This window comes from Zingiber officinale, chromosome 3B (genome assembly GCF_018446385.1).
Source record: "Zingiber officinale cultivar Zhangliang chromosome 3B, Zo_v1.1, whole genome shotgun sequence".
Taxonomy (NCBI): Eukaryota; Viridiplantae; Streptophyta; class Magnoliopsida; order Zingiberales; family Zingiberaceae; genus Zingiber; species Zingiber officinale.
Window position 1 is genome coordinate 28109803 of NC_055991.1, and position 24439 is coordinate 28134241.

At 40.1% G+C, this 24439-nt stretch overlaps 1 long non-coding RNA gene across 1 annotated transcript; it reads right to left on the reverse strand.

Annotated features, from left to right (window-relative positions):
* Positions 1-22551: 22551 nt before the first annotated feature.
* Positions 22552-23589, reverse strand: LOC121968168. The gene is made up of 4 exons (XR_006107977.1): positions 23359-23589; positions 23199-23256; positions 23038-23114; positions 22552-22615 (listed from the first exon to the last, which is right to left on the reverse strand). It is a non-coding gene; the product is annotated as an uncharacterized LOC121968168 (long non-coding RNA).
* Positions 23590-24439: the final 850 nt, after the last annotated feature.

The following is a 24439-nucleotide window of genomic DNA, read 5'->3' on the forward strand; positions in this document are numbered from 1 at the left end:
TGATGATAAGGTTGAGTGGTACTACTCTTGGAGCAAGATATTAATTGAGTTGTTAGTAACTCATTTAATTAGTGGATATTCTATATCTTAAACACAGGGAGACTAACACACTCATGATAAGAAGGAGCCAAAAATGTAATTTGGGATTGGTGCGGTAGTTCAATAATAATTCTTTAGTGGTATGAATTATTATTGATGAAATTAAGTTGGGTGTTCGGGGCGAACACGGGAAGCTTAATTTCATCGGGAGACGAAAATCGATTCCTCCTCTCGGTCCCTATCATAGCCTCTTATTTATAAACTATTATACCCACCCATACCCACCTTCTTACCCACCTTAAGGTGGTCAGCCAAACCTAGCCATGGTTTTAAAAGAGAGTTTAAAAATTTAAATATTTCCTTTTATAGTTTTCTACAAAAGATTAAGTGAAAGGTTTGATATCTTTCCTTATTTGTAGTTAAAAGGAAGATTTTAATTTTTGATAAAACTTTTCTTTTTTGTAATCATCCTCATGATTTAAAAGAGAGTTTTAAAATTAAATCTTTCCTTTTATAGTTTTTACAAAAGATTAAGAAAAGATTTGATATCTTTCCTTATTTATAAATTGAAAGGAAAATTTTAATTTTATAGAAAACTTTCCTTTTTGTAAATCATCCACATGTTTTAATAGAGAGATTTTAATTTATAAAAGTTTCCTTTTATGACCAACCATGAAGGGAATTTTCAAAAGAAAAACTTTTATTTAAAAATTTCCAGAAACAAATTAGGAAGTTTTAATTTTGTGTTTAAAACTTTCCTTATTTGGAGGGATTAAGGTGGCCGGCCATATATAGTTTGTAAAGGAAATTTTATTAAACTTTCCTTTCATTGGCAAAGAGAATAAGGAAGTTTTAATAAAACTTTCCTTATTTGCCAAGACCAAGGAATATAAAAGAGAGGGTAGAGGTGCCTCACCTCATAATAATATCTCTTCTATTATTTCTCTCTTTCTTGGTTGGTGGCCGGTTCCTCTCTTTCTCTCCCTCTCCTATTCTTCTTCCTTGGCCGGCGGCATCTTCATCTCAAGGAGCTTGGTTGGTGGTCGGATCTTGCTAAAGGAAGAAGGAGAGATAGGAGGTCTTGTTTCTTAGCATCCCTTGGAGCTTAGTGGTGGCCGAACCTCCTCATATTCTCTTGGAGTTCTTGTGGTGGCCAAAACTTGATTGGAGAAGAAGGAAGCTTGGGTGGTTCTCATCTCAGTAGATCGTCGCCCACACGACGTCCAAGATAAGAAGAGGAATACAATAGAAGATCAAGAGGTTGTTGCTTACAAAGAAAGGTATAACTAGTAATTCTATTCTACATCATACTAGTTTTCTTTGTATAGATTTTGAAATACCAAATACAAGAGGCATATGATTCTAGGTTTTGAATTTGTTATTCGAGTTTGTGTTCTTTTGTTTTTTTTTATCTTGTGATTCAATTGTTCCTTTTGGTTAAACCTAAGGTTACTATAAGGAAATTGAATATTAAATTTCGTTAAAAGACTTTGTCTAGGAAGTGGTGGATGCTCCCATACCCAAGAAGGCCTAGTGCCTCGCCATGTTTAACCTGGAAGCCGATCTCTGAAATTAATATTTAATTAAATTTGTAACATGGTGGATTTGGATCAATAATGTTAAGTATCGTTTGCGATCCAAGTCTAAACCTCTAAGAACAGATAAATTAAATTTGGAATCAATAATGTTAAGTTCCGGTTACGATTCCTAATTTAATTTCTAAAGAACACAATAGGTTATTAGGAATGGTTCAGGACTTGTACAAAATTTTTATACAGGGGAACCGGTACAATATTCCGAGTATCAACCAACACCCGAGAGATCATTGGTTGTGAGAGCAGGCTCACTCATAGCTCACATTGGGCGAGAGTCTAGAGGCGTGAGAGCATGCTCACTTATAACTCGCACTGGGCGAGAGTCTGGAATCCCGACCTAGAGGTTGTTGGTCGTGAGAGTAAATTCACTTATAACTCGCGCTAGGGCGAGAGTCTGGAGGCGTGAGAGCAAGCTCACTTATAACTCGCACTGGGGCGAGGGTCTGGAGGCATGAGAGCATGCTCAATTATAACTCGCACTGGGGCGAGAGTCTGGAGTCCCGACCGAGAGGTTGTTGGTCGTGAGAGCAACCTCACTTATAACTCGTGTTGGATTGAGAGTCCAGAGGCATGAGAGCATGCTCATATATAACTCGCGCTGAGGTGAGAGTCTTGAATCCCAATCGAGAGGTCGTTGGTTGTGAGAGCAAGTTCACTTATAACTCACTCTGGGGCGAGAGTTTGGAGGCATGAGAGCATGCTCACTTATAACTCGCACTAGGGAGAGAGTCTGGAGGCGTGAGAATAAGCTCACTTATAACTCACGCTGGAGCGAGAGTCTGGAGGCGTGAGAGCATGTTCACTTATAACTCGCTCTGGGGCGAGAGTCTGGAGGTGTGAGAGAATGCTCACTTATAACTCGCACTGGAGCGAGAGTCTGGAATCTCGACTGAGAGGTCGTTGGTCATGAGAGCAAGCTCACTTATAACTCACTCTGGGACAAGAGTCTGGAGGCGTGAGAGCATGCTCACTTATAACTCGCATTGGGGTGAGAGTCTGGAGTCCCGATTGAGAGGTCGTTGGTAGTGAGAGAAAGCTCACTTATAACTCATGCTGGGGTGAGAGTCTAGAGGTGTGAGAGCATGCTCACTTATAACTTGCGTTGAGGCGAGAGTCTGGAATCCCGACCGAGAGGTTGTTGGTCGTGAGAGAAAGCTCACTTATAACTTGCTATGGGGCGAGAGTCTAGAGGTGTGAGAGCATACTCACTTATAACTCACACTGGGGTGAGAGTCTAGAGGTATGAGAGCATGGCCACTTATAACTCACGCTAAGGCGAGAGTTTGGAGGCGTGAGAGCATGCTCACTTATAACTCACGCTGAGTCGAGAGTCTGGAATCTCGACAGAGAGCTTGACCAGGAAGCCGTCTGAGGCCTGTCCAGGATTGGATCAGGAGGTCTGTCTAGGAATAGATTTGGAAATCTGACCAGGGCTTCCTCTAGAGACCTGACCAGGAATGGATCTGAGGCTCTGTTGGGTTTTTCGGGCCGCAAAAACCGCTTTTTGCATTGCAGAAACCCCGAAATTCCCATGCCACCGGATTAGTGCGAAGATTAAAATTTCATAAAAACTTTCACGTATGAGTTTTCTAAGCCTAGATCTACTTTAGATCTACAAGATAAGAATTTACCCTTGATGCGAAGCCCTTCGCTTAATCCCACTCGTCCAAGGTTCGCCGGATCTCGAGAGTATCAAAGTAGATACTCCTCTATGTGTATCCACACAAGCAAGAGATGGAGAAACCAAACAAAAAGGTGTGCTAGTACCTTTGATGGTCACGGCAAGGAGGAAGAGAGGGAGAAGAAGATGAGAGCTTGAGGAAGAAGAAGGAGGTTTCAACACAAAATGAAACTTACACATGAATTCATGTGGTCGGCCACATTAAGAGGGATTATAACCTCCGTGGAATGCCAAGAGTCACAACTCTTGGTAACTCCCATGAGGTGGCATCCCACTTAAGCAACCATGATGATGTGGAGCATCATCATTGGCCCACTCTTTGCCAACTCACCAATGAGGTGGTAAATGGTCAAGTGAAACTTGACCCTTCATCTTCCTCTTAAGCCAAGTCAAACTTGACCACTTCTCTCCCTTGGTTGATCTAATCTAACCATTGGTTTAAGTCAATTTTAATTTAATGAATCTCTATTCATTGAATTAAATTAATTAAATGAGTCTAAGTCCAAATTAGACTCACTTAACACATGAACCAAATTGAGTCCAACTCAATTAGCTTAATTTGGATTACTCTTAATCCAATTTGGTTCATCACATGAACCTAATCCTTTAGGTTCATCAAATGAACCTAATCTCCATCTAATTGCCCTTTATGTGTGACCCTATAGGTTCTTGTAATGTTGGCAATGCTCCTAAACCCATTTAGAAGCATAAGTAATGAGCGATATCTATCAACACATCATTACTACCCAAGTTACAAGAATGTTGAGATCCAACATCACCTTATGACTACTAATTATGACTCCTCACAATATATGACAAGTGTCCTTCTATCCTTGACATCTAGATTGATTAATATGAGGCATAGACCGTGTCATCCTCTAATCAATCTAAATCTTGAACTCCAAGTAGACTCACTCAATCAAATGAGCTCAATATCTCATATTGACTCATTTGGGCATGACCATGCACTTAGTGGTCTCACTCTATCAAGAATATCGATGTCTCTCTCGTCATATAGGAGGGATAGATCCCATCTACATCACTCACATCTCTCCACATAATTTGTTACATACCCAGTAATCGCCTTTATAGTCCACCCAGTTATGGGTGACGTTTGATGAAGCCAAAGTACGTAACTCCTTATGTAGGGAACCATGGTGACTTCAGGTCCAATGACTAGTAGTCATACTAATAGCCACATGAGAAAGTATATGACACTCATATAACGATCCATGATACTTTCTCTTGGCGGGTCATTCAGTATACATTCTCCAATGCATACCCATGTGTCAACTTGATATCTCTATATCCATAACTTGTGAGATCAAGTCATCGAGTTGACCTACATGCTAGTCTCGTCACATTAACATTGTCCCTGAATGTTAATACTCGACTAGGAATGATTAAGAGTAGTGTTTCCTATATCATCTCACTATCGATTCAACTAATCGATTGATATAGGTAAGAACCTTCTACTCAAGGACGCTATTATACTTAGTTATTTGGCACAATACAAGTAAGTATAATAACCAAAACAAATGCCTTTATATATATAAGAAATATGATACAATGAGTCCATACAACAATCATCAAATGATTGGTTCTAGGGCTCTAACTAACAATCTCCCACTAGCACTAGTGCTAATCAGTGTAGGCTCTAAGGCCTAATGACCTAGTGTGACTATCATGCTTTCTTTGTGCCAAAGCCTTGGTCAAGGGATCTGCGATGTTAGCCTCAGTGGGTACTCTGCAAATCTTCACATCTCCTCTATCGATGATCTCTCGAATGAGATGGAAGCGCCGTAGTATATGTTTGGTCCGCTGGTATGAGCGAGGTTCCTTGGCCTGCGCTATTGCTCCATTGTTGCCACAATAGAGCTCTATGGGATCAATTATGTTAGGAACCACCCTAAGCTCAGTAATGAACTTGCGGATCCTAACTGCCTCCTTTGCTGCTTCTGATGCAGCAATATACTCGGCCTCTGTTGTAGAATTAGCTACTGTGTCGTGCTTCGAACTCTTCCAACTCACCGCACCACCATTTATGAAAAACACGAACCCTGACTGCGATCGATAATCATCCTAATCAGTTTGGAAGCTAGCATCACTATAACCCTTTACAGCTAGCTCGTCATCACCTCCATATATCAAGAAATATTCTTTAGTCCTTCTCAAGTACTTAAGAATATTCTTGACCGATATCCAGTGACTTTCACCTGGATCTGACTGGTATCTGCTCGTCATGCTCAAAGCATACGAGACATCAGGACGAGTACATAGCATGACGTACATGATAGATCCTATGGCTGAAGCCTAAGGGATCTGATCCATGCGGTCTCTCTCCTCTCTAGAAGAGGGACCTTGAGTCTTCGAAAGACTCACACCATGTGACATCGGAAGAAATCCCTTCTTGGAGTTCTGCATGACAAACCGTAGTAGTACCTTGTCAATGTATATAGTCTGACTTAGGCCAAGCAATCTCTTAGATCTATCTCTATAGATCTGTATGCCTAGAATGCGGGATGCTTCACCTAAGTCCTTCATTGAGAAACAAGTCCCTAGCCAAGTCTTGACAGACTGCAGTAAAGGGATGTCTTTCCCAATGAGTAGTATGTCATCGTCATACAATATAAGGAAGACAACTGTGCTCCCAACAACCTTTTTGTAGACATAAGGTTCATCTTCATTCTTGATGAAACCAAACTGTTTGATTGCATCATCGAATCGAAGATTCCAGCTCCGAGAAGCTTGCTTTAGTCCATAAATGGACCTATGCAGCTTTCATACTCTTCCAGTATGCTGTGGATCTACAAAACCCCCAGGTTGTGTCATGTACACATCCTCGAGCAGGTTTCCATTCAGAAACGTGGTTTTGACATCCATCTGCCAGATCTCATAATCATGGTACGCTGCAATAGCAAGCATGATCCGAATGGACTTAAACATCGCTACTGGAGAAAAGATTTCATCATAGTCAATACAATGAATTTGCTTGAAACCTTTAGCTACCAAGCGACCCTTATAAATAATTCCATCCATGTCAATCTTTCTCTTAAAGACCCACTTACACCCAATGGGTTTGACCCCTTCAGGTGGATCAACCAAAGTCCATACTTGGTTAGTGTACATGGATTCCATCTCAGATCTCATGGCCTCTAGCCATTTCTCAGAATCCGGTCTCATCACAGCTTCCTGATAGGAGGTAGGCTCATCCTCAATGAGCACAACGTCATCATGGTCAGACAAGAGAAATGAATATCTCTCAGGCTGACGACACACCCTATCAGACCTGCGAAAAGGTAGGTCTACTTGAACTGGTTGTTGTTCCTCAACTCCTTGTGGAATAACATCATCCACAACACTTTGTGGTGTTGGAGTGTATACTTAAAAGTTTAGCTTTTGTACACATTTATTTTGAAATAAAGAATCACATTGGTCAAATGTTTACATTTATTTGTTAAATGTAATTGTTCAATTAATTTATATAGTAGATAACATGGAGTGTGGAGTCACACTTAGAAGATCATGTTGTCAGTTCTCTATAAATTATAAACAGTTGCTCACGACTAAGATGGAAAGGAACAAACCATCAGAATAGACGTAGTGTAATTAAGTATTAGTTTATCTTAACTAATAAATTACACTGATACACTTTAACTGTATTGAATAGGATCATTTAGGTAAGTTCTTTTTGTACTGACTTAGTAAAAGAACTAGACCTTAGTTATTATGGAAGTGTGTGCTCTTAATCCTAATATAATAACAAGCATGTATATTTAATATTTATTTCTTTGACTTATCAAAGGGTGAGGTTTAGCTCGATAAATCAATATGTCCGATAAGTTGGGAAATGATATTACTTATAGTATGTGTTGTTGATTATAGAAGGAATCTGTGTCCTAGTTATCTAGGTTGAGAATGTCCCTAAGAGGAGCTCATAAGGATTGCCATGTTAAACCCTGTAGGTGGACCTAGTCCAACATGACAATAAAGTTGAGTGGTACTACTCTTGGAGCTAGATATTAATTAAATGAGTTGTCAATAACTCACTTAATTAGTGGATATTCGTAATCTTAAACACAGGGAGACTAACACACTCATGATAAGAAGGATCCCATAATGTAATTTGGGATTGGTGCGGTAGTGCGATAATAACTCTCTAGTGGAATGAGTTATTATCGATGAACTTGAGTTGTATGTTCGGGGCGAGCACGGGATACTCAAGCTCATCAGAAGGCTAAAACTAATTTCTCCTCTAGGTCCCTGTTGTAGCCTCAATAAAGCCTCAAGTCCATCCAAAGAAAAGCCTATCTTAGTGTCCAAGAAGGGGACGGTTCATTGCTTGGTGACCAAGCAATGGCCGGCCACATATTCTCTAGAAATGCACAGCCCTTGCCTTGGGCAAGGGGGCCGGCCGCAATATTTAAATTAGGAAGGTTGTTTTTGAATTTTTAAATTTCCTCATATATTTACAATTTGTAAAAAGAGAGATTTTAAAAATTTATAAAATTTTCCTAATTTAAATTAGGCCACAAGGTTTTAAAAGAGAGTTGTAAAATTTATAAAACTTTCTTTTAAAAAGAAATATTATTAGAGATGTTTTAAATTTTAAAACTTGGTTTTAAATTTTAAAACTTGGTTTTAAATTTTAAAACTTGGTTTTAAATTTTAAAACTTTCCTTTTAATATCCACATTAGAAAAAAAGAGAAAGTTTGTAAAATTTTATTAGAAGTTTTCTTCTTTTAAAATTTTAGAAAATTTTTTTCTTTCTTTTCCTTTTAATAAGTGGCCGGCCACCTTACTTGGTGCCCAAGCAAGGGGCCGGTCAAATAATTAAACATCAACAAATAGTTGTTTAATTAATAAATCAATCTAGGATTGATTAATTAAAAGGAAAGAAAAAGAAAAAAAAGGAAATAGGAATGAGTCTAATTTTTTATAAAACTCTTTCCATAATTTTCCGTTGGGAAACTAATATAAAAAGGGGGGAAGGGGAGGCCTTGAATAACATAACAATTGATATTGTGTTGTTGGAGATCATCAAGTGGCCGACCCCTCTCCCTCTCTTCCCTTTGCTCTCTTTTGCTCCTTTGTGGTGGTGGTGGACGAATTCTAGAGAAGGAGGAGAAGCTTTTCGGGTGGTGTTCGTCTTGGAGGATCATCGCCCACACGGCGTCCAAGAGGAGGCGAGGGATATGACAGAAGATCTCGAGGTTTTTAGCATACAAGGAAGAGGTATAACTAGTATTTAATTTCCGCATCATACTAGTTAATTTTTCTTTGTATAAATACCAAATACAAGAGGCATTCGATTCTTATTTTTCGAATTTAATTTCGATGTTGTGTTCTTTTCTTTTTTCCTTGTGATTTGATTGTTCCTTTTGGTTAACCTAGAGTTATATAAGGAAATTAAATATTAACTTTCCTTAAAAGGCTTTATCTAGTCGGTGGTGGTTGCTCCCATATCCAAGAAGGCCAAGTGCCTCGCCATGTAATACTGGAAGCCAATTTTGGAAACTAATATTTAATTGAATTTATAACCTAGGTGATTTGGATCAAATGTGTTAAGTTCCGCAGGAGATCCAATTCTAAACCTAAAAGAACCTATAAGTTAAACTTGGAATCAAACGTGTTAAGTTCCGCAGGAGATACAAGTTTAACTTAAAAAGAACACATGGTAGCTAGGAAAGGTTCAGATCACGTACAAAATTTTTGTACAGTGGAGCCATTGGGTTTTCCGAGTAGCAACCAACAAGTGGTATCAGAGCGAGGTTTTGCCTCTGTGTGTTTGGTATTAGTTTAATTATGCACATGTCATACATAATTTAGTCAGGTTAATAGTAGGATGTGCTAACTTTGTGGATGCAGGATCCAACTATTATGGCTTATAGTTATTATGTGTGTGATTGGACCCTTGGACATGTTAAGGGCATTTATTATGTGTGCATGATTGTATTATAAAATACAGCAGGAGCTGTATTTAGTTTTATTAGGATTTTATTTTTTGATCTAGTTACATGTACATTCCGTTTATGGAATATAGGATCGATGGATGTAAATTTTTATTTTATGTTCGATCTAGTTCACATGTACATTCCTTCGAGGAATATAGGATCGAAAAATGTAAAATTCTATTTATGTCGCAAATCGAATCTTGCAAGGCGTGGAACCTTTTTGAGGATCAGAGATGCAGCGGAACAAGGGGCAAGATGGATGCGACAACTAGACCCGGTGGCAGTGGCCAAAGATGGCAGCAGCTAGGGTTGGCGACACACGGAGGACAGCAATAGATAAAAACCATAATAGTTGAAAATTAGTTTTTCTATTTATTGCTTTTTATGCTGTGACTGTGTGTGCTTGTTAGTATGCATGTTTAGTAGGCTAGCATAGTCAAAATTCCTCACTTTAAATAATTAAGTGGGAGAGGGATTTATTTTTAAATAAATTCCATGGTCTCCATTACTGGTTTATAAGTGATGCAACAAGCTTGCTCGTTGGCTCCGAGTGCCTTCCTCCATATCGGATGAGCTTGTTTGCGGATCACTAGATTAAACTTCCATTCTTAGGATGACTATAGGAAGTTAATTAAGAGCATGTGATCTTCCCCATCGAAAGGGGCACAATCTTATTAATGGACTTAGTGTCAAGTAATGGTACACACTTAGGCACGTCTAATAGTATCCTCCCCATCGGAGTCACTGCTATTATTCGTGTGACCAAAGTAAACCAACTATTAATTTTATTTGTTAAAAAGTTAGGTTGACAAGATAATAAAATTAATGGGTAAAACACTCCTTTTACAAATGTTGAATTTGTATACGTCCACACTATCGTGGCATACAAAATTCACGGTGTTTTGAGGTGTTGGTTAATTTAAAATAGTATTGTTTGAGGAATCAATATTATTCTAAATTTAGAGTTCTGACCAAAAGTTATTTGTGATTCTTAGGATGACTTTCAACCCACTGGTCATCATACTAAAAGAGAACAGACTTACTGGTCCTAACTACATAGATTGGAAAAGGAACCTGGATATTGTTCTTACTGCTGAGGGCTATAAGTTTGTACTATCAGAGGAATGCCCAGAAACACCTAGCAATGATTCTACCACAGAGGAGATTCAGTATCATAGTAAATGGGTAAAAGCTGATGAGATGGCGCGGTGTTACATCTTGGCTTCGATGTCAAATGTATTGCAACATCAGCATCAGGACTTACCAACAGCCTATGATATAATGAAGAATCTCAAGGAACTCTTCGGACATCAGAATCGGGCTGCTAGGCAAGAGGCAATGAGAAAACTGATGACCGCCACCATGACTGAGGGGACTCCCGTGAGGGATCATATTCTCAAGATGATAGCTTACTTAAACGAAATACAAGTTCTTGGAGGGGAAATTGATGGGGAAACCCAGGTCGATATCATCCTCCAAACACTGCCTTGAGAGCATTTTCGTTTGAACTATAATATGAATAAAAGGATGTATTCATTGGCGGAACTTCGACAGAACTTGAGGCGAAAGGTTGTTTCGTCAACATTCTCAAATTCACTATCTGAAAATGGTTCTACTTTTAAGCGAAGGCAAGAAGAAGAAGAAACAAAATGGCTCGAAAGAAGGTGAATAAACCTCAAGGTGCAGGACAAAAAGTGGAATAAAGCCGAAGGGTAAGTGCTTTATTTGCAAGCAGTCTGGAAGGCGGACTGTCCTCGTAGGAAACAAAACAATAAAGGTATATCTCATACTCTAGTTGTTGAAACATGTTTAGCAGTACCTGGTGTGTAGATACGGGAGCCACTGATCATGTCTGCAATTCCTTACAGGGGTTCCAGGAAACCCGACGACTATCTGAAGGAGAGATTACCATCTACACGGGCAATGCTACTAAGGTGGCGGCTGTTGCAGTGGGAGATGTCTACTTATCTTTTAATAGGAATAGAAATTTGGTTTTAAGAAATTGTCTTTATGTACCCAGTTTTAGAAAGAATTTAATTTCAGTTTCTAAACTGTTTTTGGATGGATATTCAGTTTCCTTTAGTAATGATGTAGTTATTAAGAGAAATAAAGTGATTATCTGTTCTGGTGCATTAGTTGGCAATTTGTATACTTTAAATCCAATTTCTCCCACAAAGCATAATATGGAAATTAATAACACATCTTCTAACTCTCATAAGAGAAAAGAACCTTCGGAAATGAACCAAGCATATCTTTGGCATCTAAGGCTTGGTCATATTAACTTAAGTAGGATTCAGAGGCTTATAGCCGATGGACTCTTGGGTTCATTAGAGTTGGAAAATTTTCCAACTTGTGAATCTTGCTTGGAAGGTAAAATGACCAAGAGGCCTTTTAAGGCCAAGGGGTATAGAGCCAAAGAAGTGTTAGAATTGATTTATTCTGATTTGTGTGGTCCTATGTCTGTCCAGGCAAGAGGTGGTTTTGAATATTTTGTCTCTTTTATAGACGATTATTCAAGATATGGATACATTTACCTAATGCGCCGCAAGTCTGAGTGCTTTGATAAGTTCAAAGAGTACAAGGCTGATGTGGAGAAACGTCTAGGTAAAAGTATCAAGACACTATGGTCTGATCGTGGTGGCGAATACCTCTTAGGAGAGTTTAGGAATTACTTATCAGAGGTCGAGATTCAATCCCAATTGTTCGCACCTGGTACACTCCAACAGAATGGTGTGGCAGAATGAAGGAATAGGACTCTTATGGAGATGGTTAGATCGATGATGAGTTATTCAGAATTACCAAATTCGTTTTGGGGATACGCTCTAGAAACGGCAGTGTACATTCTGAACTTAGTACCTTCTAAATCAGTTTCTTCTACTCCCACAGAATTGTGGAATGGGCGAAAGCCCAGTCTAAGACATTTTCGGATTTGGGGTAGTCCAACACATGTGCTGAAACCAGATGCTGATAAGTTAGAATCTCGTACAGAAGTTCGCGTGTTTGTGGGGTATCCCAGAGGAACGAAAGGTAGTTTATTTTATAGTCCTAAAGACCAGAAGGTCATTGTTAGCACCAATGCCCAGTTTTTAGAAGAAGACTATATAACGGATCACAAATCCAGTAGTAAAATTGTTCTAGAAGAACTTAGAGAGGACACGTCTACTTCAGTACCAACAGTACAAGATGAAGTACCACAAGAGACTGCAACACGTGTTACACATGATACACAACCACAGACAGTGCCTCGTCGTAGTGGGAGGGTTGCAAGGCAGCCTAATAGATTCATGTTTTTGGGAGAGTCTTCGGACTTGATCCCGGGTAAAAATGAACCTGATCCCCGAACATATGATGAAGCACTCCAAGATATAGATGCAACATCTTGGCAAAAGGAAATGAATTCTGAAATAGAGTCTATGTACTCTAATAAGGTCTGGGATCTTGTAGAACCACCCGATGGTGTAAAAGCCGTTGGATGCAAGTGGATCTACAAAAGGAAAAGAGGGACAGACGGGAAGGTAGAAACCTTCAAAGCTAGGCTTGTTGCAAAAGGGTACACTCCGAAAGAGGGAATCGATTATGAGGAGACCTTTTCACCGGTAGCCATGCTTAAGTCTATCCGGATACTCTTATCCATTGCTGCTCATATGGATTATGAGATTTGGCAAATGGACGTCAAGACAGCTTTTCTTAATGGAAGTCTTGAAGAGAACATCCATATGAAGCAACCAGAAGGGTTCATTGAAAAAGGCAAAGAGCATCTAGTGTGCAAGCTCAATCGGTCCATTTATGGACTGAAGCAAGCTTCAAGGTCTTGGAACATCCGGTTTAATGAACTAATCCAGTCATATGGATTTATTCAGTGTCCGGATGAGTCTTGTGTATACAAGAAGTGTAACGGAAACGTGGTGGTATTTCTTGTACTATACGTAGATGATATTTTGTTAATTGGCAACAATGTCAAGGTATTATCGGATGTAAGGGTATGGTTGTCCAAACAATTTGATATGAAGGACTTAGGAGAATGTGCGCACATCCTTGGGATCAAAGTTATAAGAGATCGCAAGAAAAGAATGTTGTGTCTGTCCTAAGCTTCATATATAGATACAATTCTTGCTCGTTTTAGCATGCAGGATTCCAAGAAAGGTTTCTTACCTTTTAGGCATGAAGTAGCTCTATCTAAAGAGATGTCTCCGAAGACATCAAAGGAGATAGAGGACATGAAAGCAGTTCCTTATGCTTCGGCTGTAGGAAGCCTAATGTATGCAATGCTATGTACGAGACCTGATATCTATTTTGCTATGGGCATGGTTAACAGATATCAGTGTAACCCTGGACAAGGACATTAGACTGCGGTAAAGCATATATTAAAGTACCTGAGAAGGACTAGAGATTATATGCTAGTTTACCAAGCAGACGATTTGCTCCCTGTGGGTTACACGGATTCAGATTTCCAATCAGATAGGGACAACAGTAAGTCTACATCAGGCTATGTGTTTACTTTAGGAGGTGGAGCCTGTTGGATCGAGACGCGCTAGAGGGGGGGGGGGAGAATAGCGCTCGTGGCTATTTCTTTTTCAAATCGGAAAACTATCGGAGTTTAAAAACACGCAGCGGAATAAAGAACAAACACACACACAGAGACACGAGAGATTTTACTTCGTTCGGAGCCTAAGGCGACTCCTACTCGAAGGCCCGCGATCCTTGATCGCTTTCCGTGGGCAACAACTATAAGCTCGTAAAATGTACAATAAGATATTACAATTGAAAGAACTAAAATAAATTATATCGACAACAATAAAGTAGCAGAATCTGAAGCTCCGGGTTGTCGGGGACTTGTAACAGCACTTCTGGGCGTTTCTAGAGCAGCTTGTAGCGTAAGGATTGCTTGGAGTTCGTTGAAGAGAGCTGCTGGTCGAAACCCCTTATAAAGGGTGTTCAAGGCACCTTCTACTGTTCACCAAGGCGCCTTGAATGGCCGAGTCAGCCGCGGAGATAAGGGGCGAACTGGTTGAACCTTATCACAGATTCAAGGCGCCTTCCACTGTTCACAGGGCGCCTTCATCTGTTCAAGGCGCCTTACACTGTTCACCAAGGCGCCTTGAACAGCTTCTCGCAGCCAGCTCCTTGCCTTGCACCCGAGGCGCCTCCAAGCTCCATGGAGGCGCCTCGGACACTGTTCATCCGAGGCTTTAGGTTGCTCCTTTGCACCTGCAAGATATGTTAGTCCCAAACACTATCCTGCAACACAAAGTTAGCACAATAAACATTATAAAAGAAGTATAGACAGTCTCCGGACTGTCCGAGTCTGACTTCGGGTTTCCGACCGGAAACCCTAGGTCGACCCGACGCCTACTGTTCCCTCTATGGGGAACGCGTCCTCACCTACTCCCCTCAGGAGAGATTACCTGATGTCAGTCCAGTCCTCCAGACCGACTGGACTTTCTGCCTAGGGTTACCACCCCCTAGGACCTAGGGTTACCGCCCCCTAGGGTTTTTCTCCACCTAGGGTTACCACCCCCTAGGACCTAAGGTTGCCGCCCCTTAGGGTTTTCCTCCACCTAGGGTTACCGCCCCCTAGGACCTAAGGTTGCCGCCCCTTAGGATTTTCCTCCACCTAGGGTTACCGCCCCCTAGGACCTAAGGTTGCCGCCCCTTAGGATTTTCCAGGTTACCCCCCCTTAGGATTTTCCTTCACCTAGGGTTACCACCCCCTAGGACCTAAGGTTACCCCCCCTTAGGATTTTCCCTTGCCTAACCGCAGTTAGGACTTTCCTAAAACCTTATTTAACCACGTTAGATAACAAGGAGTCTTAACTTTGAATCCCTTTGCCATTATCAAAACTGAGGTTCGATCGTCGGATGCTTACTGCACCAACAGAGCCATTGCATGGAGGAGTGTTAAGCAGAAATGCGTTTCGGACTCAACCATGGAAGCTGAGTATGTAGCAGCCTCTGAGGCGGCTAAAGAAGCAGTATGGCTCAGGAACTTTCTATTGGACTTAGATATGATTCTTGGTTTGCCCAAAATCATCACAATTTATTGTGATAATAGCGGTGAAGTTGCAAACTCGAAGGAACCACGAGCCCATAAGGCAAGTAAACATATAGAGCGCAAGTACCACCTGATACGAGACATCATCAAGCGAGGAGAAGTTGTCGTCGCCAAGATAGCGTCAGCAGATAACCTGGCAGATCCTTTCACTAAGGCCCTTTCGGCGAAAGCTTTTGATCGGCATGTGGAGGGGATGGGAATCAGATGTATGGCAACAGATATGGAAGCTTAGAATTTTAGTATAAGTGGGAGATTGTTGGAGTGTATACTTAAAAGTTTAGCTTTTGTACACATTTATTTTGAAATAAAGAATCACATTGGTCAAATGTTTACATTTATTTGTTAAATGTAATTGTTTAATTAATTTATATAGTAGATAACATGGAGTGTGGAGTCACACTTAGAAGATCATGTTGTCGGTTCTCTATAAATTATAAACAGTTGCTCACGACTAAGATGGAAAGGAACAAACCATCAGAATAGACGTAGTGTAATTAAGTATTAGTTTATCTTGACTAATAAATTACACTGATACACTTTAAGTGTATTGAGTAGGATCAATTAGGTAAGTTCTTTTTGTACTGACTTAGTAAAATAACTAGACCTTAGTTATTATGGAAGTGTGTGCTCTTAATCCTAATATAATAACAAGCATGTATATTTAATATTTATTTCTTTGACTTATCAAAGGGTGAGGTTTAGCTCGATAAATCAATATGCCCGATAAGTTGGGAAATGATATTACTTATAGTATGTGTTGTTGATTATAGAAGGAATCTGTGTCCTAGTTATCTAGGTTGAGAATGTCCCCAAGAGGAGCTCATAAGGATTGTCATGTTAAACCCTGCAGGTGGACCTAGTCCAACATGACAATAAAGTTGAGTGGTACTACTCTTGGAGCTAGATATTAATTAAATGAGTTGTCAGTAACTCACTTAATTAGTGGACATTCGTAATCTTAAACACAGAGAGACTAACACACTCATGATAAGAAGGAGCCCATAATGTAATTTGGGATTGGTGCGGTAGTGCGGTAGTGCGGTAATAACTCTCTAGTGGAATGAGTTATTATCGATGAACTTGAGTTGTGTGTTCGGGGCGAGCACGGGATACTCAAGCTCATCGGAAGGCCAAAACCAATTTCTCCTCTAGGTCCCTGTTGTAGCCTCAATAAAGCCTCAAGTCCATCCAAAGAAAAGCCTATCTTGGTGTCCAAGAAGGGGCCGGTTCATTGCTTGGTGACCAAGCAATGGCCGGCCACATATTCTCTAGAAATGGCCGGCCCTTGCCTTGGGCAAGGGGGTCGGCCACAATATTTAAATTAGGAAGGTTGTTTTTGAATTTTTAAATTTCCTCATATATTTACAATTTGTAAAAAGAGAGATTTTAAAAATTTATAAAATTTTCCTAATTTAAATTAGGTCACAAGGTTTTAAAAGAGAGTTATAAAATTTATAAAACTTTCTTTTAAAAAGAAATATTATTAGAGATGTTTTAAATTTTAAAACTTGGTTTTAAATTTTAAAACTTTCCTTTTAATACCCACATTAGAAAAAAGAGAGAGTTTGTAAAATTTTATTAGAAGTTTTCTTCTTTTAAAATTTTATAAAAAATTTTTCTTTCTTTTCCTTTTAATAAGTGGCCGACCACCTTGCTTGGTGCCCATGCAAGGGGCCGGTCAAATAATTAAACATCAACAAATAATTGTTTAATTAATAAATCAATCTAGGATTGATTAATTAAAAGGAAAGAAAAAGAAAAAAAAAGGAAATAGGAATGAGTCTAATTTTTTATAAAACTCTTTTCATAATTTTCCGTTGGGAAACTAATATAAAAAGGGGGGAAGGGGAGGCCTTGAATAACATAACAATTGATATTGTGTTGTTGGAGATCATCAAGTGGCCGACCCCTCTCCCTCTCTTCCCTTTGCTCTCTTTTGCTCCTTTGTGGTGGTGGTGGCCGAATTCTAGAGAAGGAGGAGAAGCTTTCCGGGTGGTGTTCGTCTTGGAGGATCGTCGCCCACACAACGTCCAAGAGGAGGCGAGGGATACGGCAGAAGATCTCTAGGTTTTTAGCATACAAAGAAGTGGTATAACTAGTATTTAATTTCCGCATCATACTAGTTAATTTTTCTTTGTATAAATACCAAATACAAGAGGCATTCGATTCTTGTTTTTCGAATTTAATTTCGATGTTGTGTTCTTTTCTTTTTTCCTTGTGATTTGATCGGTCCTTTTGGTTAACCTAGAGTTATATAAGGAAATTAAATATTAACTTTCCTTAAAAGGCTTTGTCTAGTCGGTGGTGGTTGCTCCTATATCCAAGAAGGCCAAGTGCCTTACCATGTAGTACTGGAAGCTAATTTTGGAAACTAATATTTAATTGAATTTATAACCTAGGTGATTTGGATCAAACGTGTTAAGTTTTGCAGGAGATCCAATTCTAAACCTAAAAGAACATATAAGTTAAACTTGGAGTCAAACGTGTTAAGTTCCGCAGGAGATACAAGTTTAACTTAAAAAGAACACATGGTAGCTAGGAAAGGTTCAGATCACGTACAAAATTTTTGTATAGTGAAGCCATTGGGTTTTCCGAGTAGCAACCAACATGTGGTTCCAGTTCAACTTCTATCGAGGCTTCAGTGCTATGGTTCGCATCTTGAACTTCTTCAAGATCGAACGTACTCCCACTAGTCTTTCTAGAAACAAAATCCCTTTCTAGAAATACCCCAGTCTTAGCCACAACTATCTTGTGTTGACTGGGAATGTAGAAGTAATATCTCTTCGTTTCCTTGGGATATCCAATAAAATAACACTTATCGGATTTGGGTCCCAATTTGTCCAAGACTTGACGTCGAACGTAAGCCTCACAATCCCAAATCCTCATAAAAGACACCTGAGCATCTCTCCCAGTCCATATCCTATATGGTGTCTTTATTACAGCCTTAGATGGAACTCGGTTGAGAATGAAGGCTGCTGTGTCTAGAGCATAGCCCCAAAGATACATAGGAAGATCTGTGTGACTCATCATAGATCGTACCATATCTAATAAGGTACGATTTCTCCTTTCGAATACACCATTCCACTGTGGTGTTCCAGGAGGAGTGAGTTGAGATAGAATCCCACACTCAGCTAAATAGTCACGAAACTCATGGCTAAGGTATTCACCACCTCGATTTGATCGAATTATCTTAATACTCTTGCCAAGATAGTTTTGTACTTCATTCTTGAATTCTTTGAACTTTTCAAAGGATTCTGACTTTTGTGTCATCAGGTACACATAACCATATCTACTGAAGTCATCAGTAAATGTAATGAAGTACCTATAACCACCTCTAGCAGTGACATTGAAAGGGCCACATACATCACTATGTATAAGACCTAACAAGTCAGTTGCTCTCTCACTGTGTCCACTAAAGGGAGTCTTGGTCATCTTGCATAGAAGGCATGACTCGCATGTCTCATATGATTCAAAATCAAATGAATCCAACAAACCATCCTTATGGAGCTGGGATAAGCGTTTGTCATTTATATGACCTAAGCGACAGTGCCAGATATAGGTTTGGTTCATGTCATTTGACTTGAACCTCTTGGTACTTGTGTTATAGATAGGGTTTTCAAGGTCTAGAATATAGAGTTCGTTTATTAGAGGTGCACTACAATAGAGCATATCATTTAAGTAAACTGAACAGTTCTTTATTATAAATGAAAAGCCTTTCTTGTCTAAACAAGAAGCTGATATAATGTTCTTAGTCAAAGCAGGCACATAACAACAATCATCCAATTCTAGTACAAGCCCAGAGGGCAGAGATAGAGAATAAGTTCCTACAGCAACAGCAGCAACCCGTGCTCCATTGCCTACGCGTAGGTCCACCTCTCCCTTCGTCAATGCCTTGCTATTTCTCAGCGTCTGCACATTAGTACAAATGTGAGAAGCACATCCGGTATCTAATACCCATGATGAAGAAATAGATAGTTTGACTTCTATAACATATATACCTGAAGTGGAAGTCTCACTTCTCTTCTTCTTAAGATCTTCCAGGTAGATTTTGCAGTTCCTCTTCCAGTGCCCGGTCTGACCGCGATAGAAGCAGGTAGCATCCTTGGCGACCCCTCCTTTGGGTTTCAGTGCCTTGCCTTTACCCTTGGCTTGGGACTTTCCCTTACCTTTAGGCTTTCCCTTGCCTTTGCCCTTTTGCACCGTCAAAATGGAGTTGGGCTTAACCTTCTTAAGGTTAATCTCAGCAGTTCTCAACATACTCAGAAGCTCAGGCAGTGGCTTGTCAATTTCATTCATGTTATAATTTAGAACGAATTGACTATAGCTATCTGGCAAGGATTGCATGATCAGGTCAGTGGCCAGCTCTTGGCCAAGGGGAAATCCCAACCTCTGTAGGTTTTCTATGTACCCAATCATCTTGAGTACATATGGACCTACGGGAGTCCCGTCTTGCATCTTACACTGAAACAGTGCCTTAGAGATCTCGAATCTCTTGTGCCTAGCTTGTCCTTGATATAGTTGACGAAGATGTTCAACCATATCATAAGCTCCCATCAACTCGTATTGCTTCTGAAGCTCAGAGTTCATGGTCGCGAGTATGAGACAGGACACATCTAATGCGTCATCCTGATGCTTCTTATAAGCATCACGGTTAGCTCGCGTGGCAGTGGCAGGAGGTGCCTCAGGAATGGGCTGCTTCAGGACGTACAGTTTTCGTTCCCGTGTGAGAACGATTCTCAGGTTCCTGTACCAGTCCAGGAAATTCGCTCCGTTGAGCTTGTCCTTCTCAAGGACGGAACGCAGGGAGAAAGAGTTCGTATTTGACGTCATGGTTATCTACAACAGAAAAATGCAGAAAATAAATATCATATTCTATTAATCATCTAATTAGGCCTTTAATTAAATGATGCTCCCACTGAATTATAGAATTCATGTGGGACAAGATCCACATCATACTATGCCCTGAGTTAGTTTTGGCTAAATCGCCCAAGACTTAGTATGATTGGTAGGGTAACTAATTACCAATTACATCTCTATGCAACTCTTGTATATAAGATCAAGATCCGTATTTATATTAAAACTCAAGTTAGCTTTGGCTAATACGCCCAAGAGTTAATATAAACATGATTTTGTCCTATCTTCAAACTATTGGATAAATGCCTACAGTTAAACTTGATTTAACTAGTTGTACTCAATCTAATTGAGTTTTTACTCACCCATGCGTTGATAGGCGGGACCAAGATTGTCCCTCCGTACCCAACCAAGATAATATGTCACGCCCCCAAAGGAGTCCCTGCCAGACAAAAATCCGGCAGCACCTCCCCTGTACCGGTGACAATCTGAAGCATAAATACAAACAAAATATACATCAGCCACATGCGGCTGGAATATTTATATACACAACCATGCAGTTATAATAACATCCCACACGGCTGGAAAGAAACAATCACAACCACGCAGTTATATATAAAACAGCCCACACGGCTGTACTAAAAACCAACACAGCGGAAAAACGAAAACAGAAAGCCCAATACAATACAATCAACACACTGCTAGCCGGCTAGGCTTTATACAACAACCACAACAACAAATACAACAACCCACCAAATACAACAAATACAAATAAAACATATACAAAACCAGAAACGACATTCGGATGTGATGTAGGACCCGGCAGATAGGATACTCCGAGCGACACTCCAACCATCTACCTGAAAACATAAAGATATACATGCGGTGGTGAGTATAGGTAACTCAGTGGGTAATAGAAAAGATAGTGCATGGTACATAAACAAACATGGAGATCACAAGTATACAATCTCAGTAGGGAATAAACAACATGATCATACTATCATAATCAATGCACCTAAACATATCTGACATAATAACCTGACATATAAACTGTACAAACCACAACTAACATAATGACAAATACATACCCAATCTGGAATTGACACATGGTACAATGATCAGTAAACTCACTGGATCTGCAACAGATATACCCGTGACACCTGTGCAATATAAATACGACTGCATATACATGTAAAATAAATGACATGTATGCAGCATGACAACCATATGCAACAATCATATCTCAAACAAGTGCAACAACCATAATCACATGCAACTAGTATCTACTAGGCATGTATGCAAATATATATCCACCGATGCACCGCGCATCATATGCAAATGTGTATGCATGCTCCATGGTCACCCCCGCCACCTCTCCTGACACCACGACCCCTGTATGGCCGAGAGGCTTGGGTCCGTGACAAACCGTACAAGCCTCACACACGTAGCCGCTATAAAGCGACTGAGGCGACAGTATACTATGTAGTTATCTAACTACATAGCTAAGGGTCCCTGACCACTCACAACTCAAGCCCCCTGACTACTGTACCCTCAAGATCCACTACTCCAGAGTGGTAGAGGCTGACAGAGTAAAAACAATGAGCAGCTGAGTAAGCGCGACAGGACATAGCTCCACTCCCAGCTACCACACTCCATCAGTGGTAGAGTGGACAGCTATAAAAACTGACAACCCTCTCAACTACAAAGGAGACGATAGTCGTCAGTATGCAATGAATGATGAACATGATATATATATAATCATGATACAGACACCGTCATCATCCATGCAAACTCTAACTCCACATAAGCACTCCACAACATGAATATAATCGTCATGGTAAATCCACACATCCCACCAAACACATGTACACAACTACACACGTATAATCAACCAAAAATCTCCAATAATGCCACTGGACACATATGCACAGAACGTAAGTACAATCAACATGAATCCTCCAATAATAAACACATCAGACACGTGTATAAACCACAAACATACAATCAACACAACTCCTCCAAAAGTACACAACCAAACACGTGTGTACATATAACATGCAAATGTACGGTCAACATGATGACTCCTAAAACACATACCAAGCTACGGACAATCCACATTATATGCAAAATCAGCATGGTAAAATCCCACAACTCGACAATCCCTACTATACATACTCTACACGCGTAATCCCAGCAGAGTAGATATCAAAAGTTGAGACTGTATATGATAAAACTAGATCATCTCTAAGCTCAAGCAAAGTATCAAGCAGGGAAAACAACAAACGAACACGATATAAGGTAAAGCAACTTAATCCGTCAAACAACAACCATGCACTAAGCTCAAAGAAAATACATAGAGGCAAAGGAAGAAATACCCGCCTTAAATCTGTCGATCTTAATAAAATAAATCTCACGTCGTGATGATCGTCCCAAATCCAAGTCCTGCATCAATCAATATATATATATTTTATTTAGCTAAATTCATAAGAATTAGACAGCTAAATAAAATCCCTAACCCAATAGGTTCACTCCAATCAAATCCGAACTCTGACTAATCCCCCAAATCAACACATCCTTTAATCCAATAACAAATCCATCTCTCTAATATCAATTCATCTCATAATGATATCAACCCACAATAACCTATCTCAAAATCAAATCTCCATCATAAATCCACATCAACCTAACATCTTCATCAACAAACCGAACCACCACAATATCAATCCACAATAATCTATCCTAAAATCAAATCTCCATCATAAATCCACATCAACCTAACCTCATCATCAACAACTAACCAAACAATCACATAATAACACATACTAATGAAATTAACCGAGATACTTCATTGGAACATCAATTACCTTGGGAGGCAGTAGCAAATCCAGCAGCCCACAGCCCTATGACTCCCTGTCCATAAGCTACAAGAGTACACACGCACCTATCCTTCCAAAAATCAATCCAAAACTCAATTTTGCAACATACTAATAGAATACCCAAGGTACAACACTAGAAGAGCACTGACCTTGAAGTATGGCAACAATTCCAATAGCTTGACAACCCTACAACTCACTGCCAAGAAGCTACAAAGAATACCCACAACCAATTCATCCAAGAATTAATCCATAAATCCAATCATATAGCAAAGGATTTGTTAAAACCCTAATTCATAGCACTGAACTCACCTTTATCTGTGTACTTGCTGTTAACTCGCCAACAAAGCACCCATTGCTAAAAAAATATAGTCGGAGCTAAAATATCCCATAGTCTCCAAATCTAGCACCCCATATCTGTGCCAACAGATTTTGATTCATGCAGAGAACCCATCTTTGGCAGCTAGGCAGCAAATCTGTGTCACCTTCTCTGTAAGGAATCCATCCAGCAACCTATCCATCTCAGAGATGACGATATACTGTGAAAGGGATCTGGAATCCAAGAGGTATTGATCTGGTGATGAACTATGGCATAATTCAAACAAGAAAAGAGCACAAGATCAAGAACTAAACCCTCGCCTGTCGATCACAGTGCCGAATCAAGACGCGATCAGAATCCCAGAGGCAGTTAGGGCATGGATCGGGCACAGAGACATGACAGCGACGGCTAGCCGGAGACGAAGGAGCAACATCGCCGGTGCTCACGGTGATCCGATGGCATAATGTGGCGTGTCATGGTCGGGAGAGCTCGGCGTCGACAAATCTAGGGCACGGCGGCGAGGGAGAAAGGATCGATAGATTCGTGGAGGAGAAGATCGAGTGGCGGAGGTGAGGAACGGTGTAGGAGAAGCCCTCCATCGGCGGTGAACTCGCGACAACCGACGATCGGCGTTGCTAGCCGGCGATCAGCGATGAGAAATCGAGGGAGACTCGGGAGAAAAAAACTCGCGCGTAGGAGGAGGAGAAAATGGGGGAATTGGGGCTTAATTAAGTACTTAGGTTTAATTTAATTAAACTCAAAGTTTTCTCCTTCATCAACTCCCACTTAAATGATGTTCCAAATAAGCTCCCACTGTACCCCGAATCCATCCCCTCAAAACGGGTTATACAGATTCCGTTTAATTCCCGAAAAATTTCTAAAAATCCCGAAAAATCCAATAAAATTTTTCGTCCAATAATATTTATTATTTACTTTTACGGTATCTTACATTCTCCCCCACTAATAAAAATTTGGTCCCCAAATTTACTAGTCAACTCAGGGATCCTCATCCAAAGTAACCACCAATCAACATCCTCATATATCACTCCATCCAAATATCATGAACCAATCTCC